The 10586-nt window shown below is 37.5% G+C and overlaps 1 pseudogene across 1 annotated transcript; it reads right to left on the bottom strand.

Moving 5' to 3' along the window:
- Nucleotides 1-1157: 1157 nt before the first annotated feature.
- LOC308347164 (7-methylguanosine phosphate-specific 5'-nucleotidase-like) lies at nucleotides 1158-2230 on the bottom strand (annotated as a pseudogene). Its single transcript has 2 exons — nucleotides 1504-2230; nucleotides 1158-1279 (listed from the first exon to the last, which is right to left on the bottom strand). The product of its transcript is annotated as a 7-methylguanosine phosphate-specific 5'-nucleotidase-like (transcript).
- Nucleotides 2231-10586: the final 8356 nt, after the last annotated feature.

The following is a 10586-nucleotide window of genomic DNA, read 5'->3' as shown; positions in this document are numbered from 1 at the left end:
AATGTGTTGTGTGGATATTATGTTTCATTTATCTTACTGAACATATAGTTGTGGGATTTCTGTGTCATATAGTAAATACATATCTAATTTTTTGAGAAAGTTTCAAAATATTCTACAAAGTGGTTAATCATTTTGCACTTCCAACAGCAAAGTACAAGAGTTTCAATTGCTCTGTATCTAAGTCTGCACATTAATTTAAACCCCTCTCCATATGAGCTAGTATCTTATTGTAGTTTTAATTTGATATTTAAAAAAAATTTTTAAAGATTTTTATTTATTTATTTTTCAGAGAGAGAGAGTGCAAGCGAGCATAAGCACACAAGCAGGCAGAGGCAGAGAGAGAGGCAGCCTCCCTGCCAAGGAAGGAGCCTGACTCGGGATTCGATCCCAGGACCATGGGATCATGACCTGATGATGGTTAAGCAGTGGCTTAACTGAATGAGACACCCAGGCGTCCCTTAATTTGATATTTTTAAGGAATAAAACTGTTGAATCTTTTTTTAAATTTAACTGAATTTTATTTTTCTCAGTGATCTATAATTTATTGTTCTGTTGGATCTTTTTATGTTTAAAAAGGATTTGCCTTTTTTTTTTTTTTTACCATCTTTGGTTAAATTTTCATTCAGATCTTTCTTTTTAATACTGTAGTTAATTGTCTTCTTAACGTTGAGTTGTAATTGTTGACATAGGCTCTCTCTGACCAAACCTCAGATAGATTCTTCAGGCCCTCCTTTCATTTTTTGTTTTGTTTTGTTTTTCCTTTTAAAAAATTTTTGTATCTGTTTTACCCATTCGATCTGTTTGAAGAAGAACTTCCCATGTTTAAAAATTTGGGGGAAAAGAATCCCTGGACAACTGGTCCCTAGAATACCAACACCCTGTAGGTCTTGTGTTCATCTAATTGGTCCGTCCACCCGGCAGGGGCTCCCACATGCCTCTGGAGAACACAGCAGAAGGTGCTGGGAAAGGAGGGAGGGACATAGCTCAGCAGCTGCACCTCCCTGGACTCTTCTCTATGTACACAGAGAGGAGCAGCTCTCCCAGCAGGGCAGCCTCTAGGTGAGGCTCCCTTTTCTCCATGGTCTGCAGTGCCTGGCCGCAAGCCTGTACACTCAGGAGCCCTCCATCTCTATCTATTACGCATGATGCAGGATGTACTATAGCAGCCTGTTCAGCATGTCCAGCGTATGGTCCTTCTCCAGCACAATGTCGTAAGAGTCTGTATTGTGCTTCTGCCACTCTTCCACCTTGTCATTTAAGAAACCAATCTTGGGGGCACCTGGGTGGCTCAGTGGGTTAAAGCCGCTGCCTTCGGCTCAGGTCATGATCCCTGCGTCCTGGGATCGAGCCCCGCATCAGGCTCTCTGCTCAGCAGGGAGCCTGCTTCCTCCCTTCTCTCTCTGCCTGCCTCTCTGCCTACTTGTGATCTCTCTGTCAAATAAATAAATAAATAAAATTAAAAAAAAAAAAAAAAGAAACCAATCTTGAAAATTCTCTCCACACTGGGAACCCCATCAGCCATAGTGAGGTCCCTTATGGAAGCTCCCAGCAGGAGGCTGTGGTTTTGCCCTGAAGCTGCTGGACGTACCCAGAGTTCTCACAAACAGAGCTGTTCTTGTTGGTTGTCTATGCACATGAGCTGGCTCTCAAATCTCTGTAGGAAGCTGTCTTTCTCAAAGTCTGTGTAATTAGACACAGTGTGGATGATGGGGTAGAACACTTTCATCTGTTGGATAATCTCCTCTGGGATATCACCAAGGCCTGTGGAAAAGATGAAAAGGAAAAAGTTATGTTGGTAGAAGATATTGAAGAATGTCTTGTCTCGAATCCCTCCCTAAGCATTGCATTGGACACTCTAACCACCTGGGCTATCTGAAACTTCTCAATCATCTGCTGGCATGGGCAATCATGTGCTTTGGTCCACCAATCCCTCAGATGAAGTAACTTCTCTATGATGGTGCAGTGTGGGTCAATCTCAGCTGGGTAATAGTGGTGAAGGAGCCCCTTAAGCTCATTCCAATATTGCTCACTGATGATCTTGCTGCTCTCTAGAATGTTGTAAGAAGTCCATCACTTCTTACAAGTCCATTCATTGTGTACAAACCTGCTCAAGTTCATGTCAAAATCAGAAATGACCTGTAAGTGGTCTCCTCCACCCCTACAAAGGGTGCCAACAATCTCTTACACCTGTCCAGGCTGCCAACATCAGGACCCTGGCCTTCATCAGGGTGCTCACCTGTCCTGAGACCTGAGAAGCACTGATACCAGCTCCGCACTGGGCCCAGGGAGAGGTCAGGGCAGCTCAGCAGCTCTGTGAGGTTGGGATACAGGGGTGGGAGGTGGATGAAGGGAACTCCAGCCTGGTTTAGGGTGCCTACTGGCTAGGGTGGCATGGAAGGGACAGGTTGGGGGTGGGGGGGCTTGGAGAGCCTTGGGGATCTGGGCCTGCCCCTGACATTTAGTTCTGCCTCACTTCTCTGCCATGGCACTCCTGGCTCTCTTTTTGATTAGGCCTCATCCTTGGGCCTTGTCGTCAGCCTTCACCGTCTAGTTGTGGCAAGAATGTTGCTAAATTTGTTGATAGAGAATACGCTATCTCTGATATCTGATCACCCTTGATATCTAATCAAATTCCTCATCCTCCATTCTTGATGTCTAAGCCCTTGGCTTGCCTTCAGCAAGAATCTTGTATAGATGGTCTTAAAGATACAGTCAGTTTAGCAAGAATAAGCCTACCCTAAATATCCCTTCCTAAGTGATTTTCTATACAGTCAGTTTAGCAAGAATAAGCCTACCCTAGATATCCCTTCATAAGTGATTTTCTATCCACCAACCCCTCCACCCGCTTGATGTCTGTAAGTCCCCAGCTGTCTCTGCTGTATTTACATTTGGGCCAAATCTCTCTCAGTTGTGATAGTCCTAACACCATTTGAAATAGTTCTGAACGAAGTCTTCCCTACTGTTTTAACAAGTGGCAGAATAATTTTTTAACAGTGTTTTTTGTGTTCTAGATACAGTCCATGATCTATTGTGTATTTTGAAAATATTTTCTCCAAGTCCATGCCTGGCATTCTCATTTTTTATAATTGTCTTCTGGAGTACAAAAGTTTTTAGTTCTATTGAAGTTACATTTTATGAATATTTCTTATATACTTCAAGCTCTTTGTGTCTTGTTAGAAATCTTTGCCTAACCCCAAGGTCACAAAGGTATTCTGTTTTTTATATATAGCTTCAGCTCTTACATATAGGTTTATGATAATTCTGCATTTAATTTTCACTTATGTTGTCAGGTAATGTTCAAGATTTTTTGTTTCCTTTTTTTATATGGATATTTAGTTTCAGCATTATTTTTTTAAAAGATTTTATTTATTTATTTGACAGACAGAGATCACAAGTAGGTAGAGAGGCAGACAGAGAGAAAGAGGGGGGGAACCAGGCTCCCTGCTGAGCAGAGAGCCCGATGCGGGACTTGATCCCAGGACCCTGAGATCATGACCTGAGCCGAAGGCAGAGGCTTTAACCCACTGAGCCACCCAGATGCCCTAGTTTCAGCATTATTTATTGAAAAAATTTTCTTTCATGTTTGAAGTGCTTTAATGCCTGTGTCAAAAATCAGGTAATTATATCAGTGTGGGCCTATTTTTGGACTTTATATTATTACTCAATTAATCTGTTTATCTTTACATTAGTACCACACCGTCTTGGTAATTGTAGCATTCTAATAAATATATTTTTTTAAGTTCTTGTTTAAATTCCAGTTAGTTAACACACAGTGTTATACTAGTTTCAGGTGTACTATATAGTGTTTAAACAACTGCATACATCAGTCAGTGCTCATCATGACAAGTGCCCTCCTCAGTCCCCATCACCTATTTCACCCATCCCCTTCCCACCTACATTCTGGTAACCATCAGTTCGTTCTTTACAGTTAAGAGTCTGTTTCTTGGTTTGCCTCTCTCTCTCTCTCTGTTCCCCTTGCTCCTTTGTTTTGTTTCTTAAATTCCACATACGAGTGAAATCATATAATATTTGCCTTTCTCTGACTGACTTATTTCTAGTAAGATTTGATAGCAAGTACTGGAAGTTTTCCAAATTCTCTGTCTCTCTCTCTCTTTGTCTTCTGCCTATTCTAAGTTCAGTGAATTTCCATAAAAATATTAAATCAGCTTGTCATATTTCCTAATTGTGATTGTGTTGAAACTATGGAGTTTCATTTTTGGAGAGATTTGACATCTTAGTAAAATTGAGTGCTCTGTTCTATTAATGTGTTATATCCCTCTATTTAATTAGGACTTCTTTAATTCCTGTCAGGAATGTTTTAAGTTATCTATGTACACGTCTTATATAAATTTTGTTTAATCTATATTTAAGCATTTATTTTCTGATTCATTGTAAATAGTATTATTTAACTTCAGTTTTTTCTGATATATGATAATAAATTGATTTTTTGTTACCTGTGACTTTGCTAAACTCACCCTAATAGTTGGTTTGTATATTCCTTATGCTTTTCTAGACAATAATGTTGTCTGCATATAAAGAAGTTTTATATCACCCTTTTGTATATTTTTGTGTGTGTGTATGTTCATTGCCTTATTACACTGTCCTCCAGCACAAATATGAGTGGAGTAGATGGGAGTGGACATTCTTATCTTATCAGCTCTTAGGGTCCAAAGCAAAAGGAACAGTATTTCACTGTTAAGTAAGATGTAAATGAAGATTTTCTGGTTGTGTCCTTTATCAGTTTATCACATTTTGACATGGATTTTTATGATGAATATGTAAATTTTCTCAAATGCTTTGGTGTATGTAATAAGACAATCACATGTTATTTTTAAAAATTCTATTATTGTAATAATTGCAGTGTTTTATTTTTGAATATTAAGCCAATTTTGCATTCCTGGTATAATTTCACACTTTAGTCATGCTATATTATCTATTTTATATATTGCTACATTTAATTTGTTAATACTTTGTGAAGCATTTTTATATTTATGTCTATCATTTTCTTATTATGTCTTTTTTTCTGGTTCTCCTACCAGAGTAATGCTGTCCTCATTAAACAAACTGGGAGATGTTGCCTCCAGTTCTATTTTCTGAAAGAATGTCTATAGATCTACATACCTTTTTCTTAAATATTTCATAGACTTCACTTGTGAAGCAACCACAGCTTGGAATTTTCTTTGGGTAATATTTTTAACTATGAATTAAATTTTTTAATAGTTGCAAGGCTTTATCACTACAGAAATTTTTTCTGCTTGTCTGTTTGTTCTATCAATTACTGAGGGAGGATTATTGAAATCTCAATTATTTGTCTGTTTCCATGATTTCTATTATATTTTAATTTTTTCATCTCTGAAATTTCCATTTGAATCATTTTTAATCTTCCATTAAGAAATTCTTCTTTATTATCTTTATATTTTCCTTTACATTCTTAAGCATACTTATAATATTCTAATAGCTGCTTATTTATTTTATTATTTTATTGAAATGTAATTAACATACAGTGTTATATATAGTTTCAGGTGTACAATATGATGATTCAGCAATTCTATGCATTAGTCAGTGCTTATCAAGACAACAGTATTTTTAATCTTCTTTATCTATTTCACCCATCCTAACACTAACCTCTCTCTGGCACCTACTGGTTTGTTTTCTGTATTTAAGAGTCTGTTTTTTTATTTGTCTTTCTCTTTTATTTGTTTTGTTTCTTAAATTCCAAATATGAATGAAATTGCATGGTATTTGTCTTTTTCTAACTGTCTTATTTCATTTAGCATTATACTCTGTAGGTCCATCCATGCATTTGCAAATAGCAAGACAATTCTTTTTTATGGCTAAGTAATATTCCAGCATATGCATATCTATATCTATATTAATATCTATATCCAGCACATTTTCTTTATTCATCTATGGATAGACACATGGGTTGCTTTAATATATTATCTTGTAATTACACTGTTTCTTCTTTTTGTGTCTGTTAGTATTGATTACTTCTTCTCCTATTATGCATATATTCCTGCTTCTTTGGTAAGTTTCTAGTGATTACCAGATATAGTAAATTTATATGTTGAGTGCAAGGGTTTGTTTCATTCCATTAAGAAATGTTGAATTTTGTACTAGCATGCAGTTACTTGCATATCATTTCAGTTCTGAAATGAACTGAAGTTTATCTCAAGTGTGGCACGTACATAGCTCTCGGGCTAACTTTCTCCACTATAATGATGACAGCCTTTTGAGGAGTTTTTCTAATGCCCCACATATGATGAGGTCTCTTTACTTTGGCTGAAGAAACACAAAATGTTCCCATCCTTGTGTTACTCTGAGAATTGTTTGGTTGATTATTTTCTGGATGTTCTTTCCAAACTTATGGAGATTCCAGATATTGACTTAAGTCAATACTCAGACACAGAGTATTCCTCAGCCAATGTCTGGAATTCTGTGTGTGTGTATGTATGTGCATGTGCATGTATGTCCTTATTTTTTTTCCTCAAAATTGTTTTAATCCTTGTTATGTATAATACACCCTGATATTTTCAATTCTGTTTTCTGTTTTTTTTTTAAATTAAATTAAATTTTTTTTGGTGATCCAAAATTCATTGTTTATGCACCACACCCAGTGCTCCATGCAATATGTGCCCTCCTTATTTTCTAGTATTCTGTCTCAAAATTTATAGCTGCCCCAGTTTCACTGTGTCTCTCTCTGCAACTCATCCAAACATCCCATCTCTATTTGGGTACTCTCTCTCTGCCTTGCAGCCTGAAAACTACCTTTAGGAAGGTAGTTTTTCTTGTTCACTTGTTATTTTTCCTCCTGTGCTGTATGATGTCCAATGTCTATCCTTTTTTTTTTTTTTCATAATAGTTAAGGTTCTTTATTTACAAATTCTATTTTGTAATTCACATACTTGCTAAAATATATTTGTAATCCCAAAATTGGCATTAACAGTGTTTTTGCACCATTTGCAACCATACATAGGATAGGGGAAAGTTTGAGTTGTCCAACATGCATTTTCCCGCTGAAGACCAAGAGTATGCTCTGCCTTGTTTCAATTCTCACACTCATTGCAAGGGTTCTTTTCCTGGTCTATTGGGTGTCACATTTTTTGCATTTGTGTGTGTGTGTGTGTGTGTGTGTGTGAATGTGTGTTTTGGATGGTGATTTCTCTGCTTAAAATGGCCCTTGAGCATGGTGTTGAAACACTATCTAGTGTTTCTAAAAACAGGAAGCCTGTGATATGTCTTAGGGAGAAAATATGTTGGTTAGATAAGCCTCATTCAGGCATGAGTTATACAGCTATTGGCCATGAGTTCAAGGCTAATAAATCAAAGAATATATAAAATAAGGTATTTTGAAACAGAAACATACATAACACTAGATCTTATACTGATGGGTTGATGAAAGTGTTTGTAACCAGTGTCTCTGATCTATTTCCTTCTTCATTTAGAACATACAGATACATTCATCTCTGCCCTAAGTGAATATACATATATACATATGTATTAGAAAAGTTAATTTTATTTTTTTTTTTTTTTTTAATTTTTTTATTTTTTTTTTATTTTTAAAGATTTTTATTTATTTATTTGACAGACAGATCACAAGTAGGCAGAGAGGCAGGCAGAGAGAGAAGGGAGGAAGCAGGCTCCCTGCTGAGCAGAGAGCCCGATGCGGGGCTCGATCCCAGGACGCCGGGATCATGACCTGAGCCGAAGGCAGTGGCCCTAACCCACTGAGCCACCCAGGCGCCCCAGAAAAGTTAATTTTAAAGAAAAAATATGCATTTAACATTTCAGACAAGACCTCTTTTTCTCTCCCTCCACCAAGTAATTAACACTAAGTAACTTCTTGATAACATGCAATCTTTGTTTCTATTTCCAAATGTGCACTAGACATGTTGTTATATTACTAATTTCTTGACACATCAGTAATTAGATTCTAAACTGGGCACTTCTTGTATCTATCGTCAAAGTCAATAATGGTCACAATCTCCAGACATCCCTACATTAATAATTGCTTGTATTTAGGTGTGTCTGTGTAACTAGAAGTTTGTCTACCTTGCCTTCTTGAGAACTGGGTCTTGTATTTACAAAACTATAGTTTTCTCCTAACATCTAGCAAAGAGCTACTCATTTAGTGGGTAGTACTTATACAGCCCCAACTCATTCATACATGTATACTGTTCCACATTCTTAAAAGGCCTGTAAGACTGGTGTGTGTGTATGTATTTAAATCAGGGATAACCTTATATGCCTATAGAATAGAGGTACAAAAGCATACTATTTTGTGAGAAGAACCCCTTCCACACAGTCTGAAATCCTACTATTAGTCATTCACCTGTTTGAATTAGTTAAGTCTGCTGTATAAAAAAAGTTAACTAACTAAATAGCTATTAATTATGTCCAAACTTTGCAACTTAGCAGTATAACAAATACAGTATTCTGGTAATTACACATTTTAATTTATAAGGAGGGCTCCGTGTTCAAAGAGTCAGTTTTTAAAATAAATCGTTTAGAGGTAGGAGGGAAGATGGCAGGAGTAGGGGACCTCATTTCATCTGGTCCCTAGAATTCGGCTAGATATCTGTCAAATCATTCTGAACACCTGTGAACTTAGCCTGAGATCTAAGGAAATAATGGTGCAACTCTATAAATAGGCAACCACTTTTTGTAAGGTAGGAGGTGCAGAGATGTGAATCTAAGGGGATATATTGAAAGATAAACAGCAGGTGGGAGGGAGCCTCTGGAAGACAGCTACCAGAAAGTATATACACCAGAGTGCAAAATCAGAACTTTTAGAAGTCTGCTTCTGTAAGGAATGACCCTCCCTGAAGGGTCCTCAGGTGGTGAATTGGGGCAGAACCCTAGGTAGGACAGTGTAGTCTCAGGTTCCCTGAGGTCATGGAAAGAATGGGAGAGGCTGACTTGGCAGAGTTCCCAACCACTGGAGCAGAGAAACTGACTACAATCAGCAAGGCCAGAAGTGGGCTCTCAGCTCAGTTGCCATCATCAATGAACTACAGTACTATCCCAGGACCACTTTCTGAGCTGGTTTGCTGCAAAAGGTAGAAATTCAGTAATCCTCCTGCTTCCCCAGGGAGGATCTGTGCAGTGTGCACTATAGGATCCTGTAGGGTTTGGTGAACACAAAAGTGATTAACTGCTGGGGCCCCTGGGTGGCTTAGTCATTAAGCCTCTGCCTTCAGCTCAGGTCATGATCCTAGGGTCCTGGGATTGAATCCTGCATTGGGCTCTCTGTTCAGCAGGGAGCCTGCTTCCACCTCTCTCTCTGCCTATCTCTCTGCTACTTGTGATCTCTCTCTCTCTCTCTCTCTGTCAAATAAATAAATAAAATATTTAAAAAAAATGATTGGGGGTGCCTAGGTGGCTCAGTGGGTTAAAACCTCTGCCTTCGGCTCAGGTCATGATCCCAGGGTCCTGGGATCGAGCCCCACATCGGGCTCTCCGCTCAGCAGGGAGCCTGTCTCCCCAACCCTGTCTACTTGTGATCTCTGTCTGTCAAGTAAAAAAATAAAATCTTAAAAAAAAAAATGATTGACTGCTTTTCCCTGAGGAGTCACTGAAGAGTGGGGGCCTCAATCTTTCATTTCCAGGGGGCTGCCATTTTAATTTTTTCTTTCTTTCATTTTTTTCTCTTTCTTTTATTTTCTTTTCAAATCCTCTAAAGCATCACAGAAAGCCTTCAGTGAACAAAAGCTACATAGAGCAACCCAAAGCAGCTTACACTGAGCCTGGCCCCATGGAGGGGGTAGTGCATTCCACCCAGACAAAGACACCTGAGAATCAGTGTAGCAGGTCTCTTCCCCAGAAGACCAGCAAGAACATCAAGCTAATAACAAGTTTATGGATCACATAGAACTGAAAAACTGCAGCACCAGGGGAAAAGAGTGTATAGAATTAGAGGGTTTTTTCTCATGATTATTTTGTCTTTCAATTTAAAAATTTTCTTTTTCATTTTTTCTTTTCAACTAGCTTCTTATTTTATCAACCCATTTTAAGTCTTTTTTAAATTTTTGTATTTACATTTACATTTTATAGATATATTTTTCATTTTTGGCTTCCTTTTACTGTGTTCACTTTTATTTTTGTGTACACATAAATTTTACTTTCTTTACAATTTTGGGATCAAGGGTCTTCTAATAAAGAGACCAAAATACATCCAGGGCCAAGCGTATTACCCTGTTCTATCTACCTGTTTCATTGTATTCTCTCTTCCTCTTCTTTTTTTTTTTTTTTTTTTGGTTTCTGATCTATTCTCATTTGTCTAGTGTATATTTCTCTGGGGTTGTGGTTAATTTATTTTATTCTTTTTTGTCCTCTCATTCATCTATTCTTTCCTGGAGAAAATGACCAGAAGGAAGAATTCCCAGAAAAAAGAACAAGAGATAGTACTAACTGTCAGAAACATAATAAATATCAGTATTGGTAAAATATCTGAGCTAGAATTCAGAACAACAATTACAAAGATAGTATCTAAGCTTGAAAAAAAAACATAAAAGGCACTAGAAAATCCCTTTCTGAAGAAATAAAAGAACTAAGATCTAATCAGGTTGAAATCAGAAAGGGTATAG

The sequence above is a fragment of the Martes martes genome (assembly GCF_963455335.1).
Source record: "Martes martes genome assembly, chromosome: 8".
In the NCBI taxonomy this organism is placed as follows: Eukaryota; Metazoa; Chordata; class Mammalia; order Carnivora; family Mustelidae; genus Martes; species Martes martes.
This window is presented reverse-complemented; position numbering and strand designations above follow the sequence as displayed.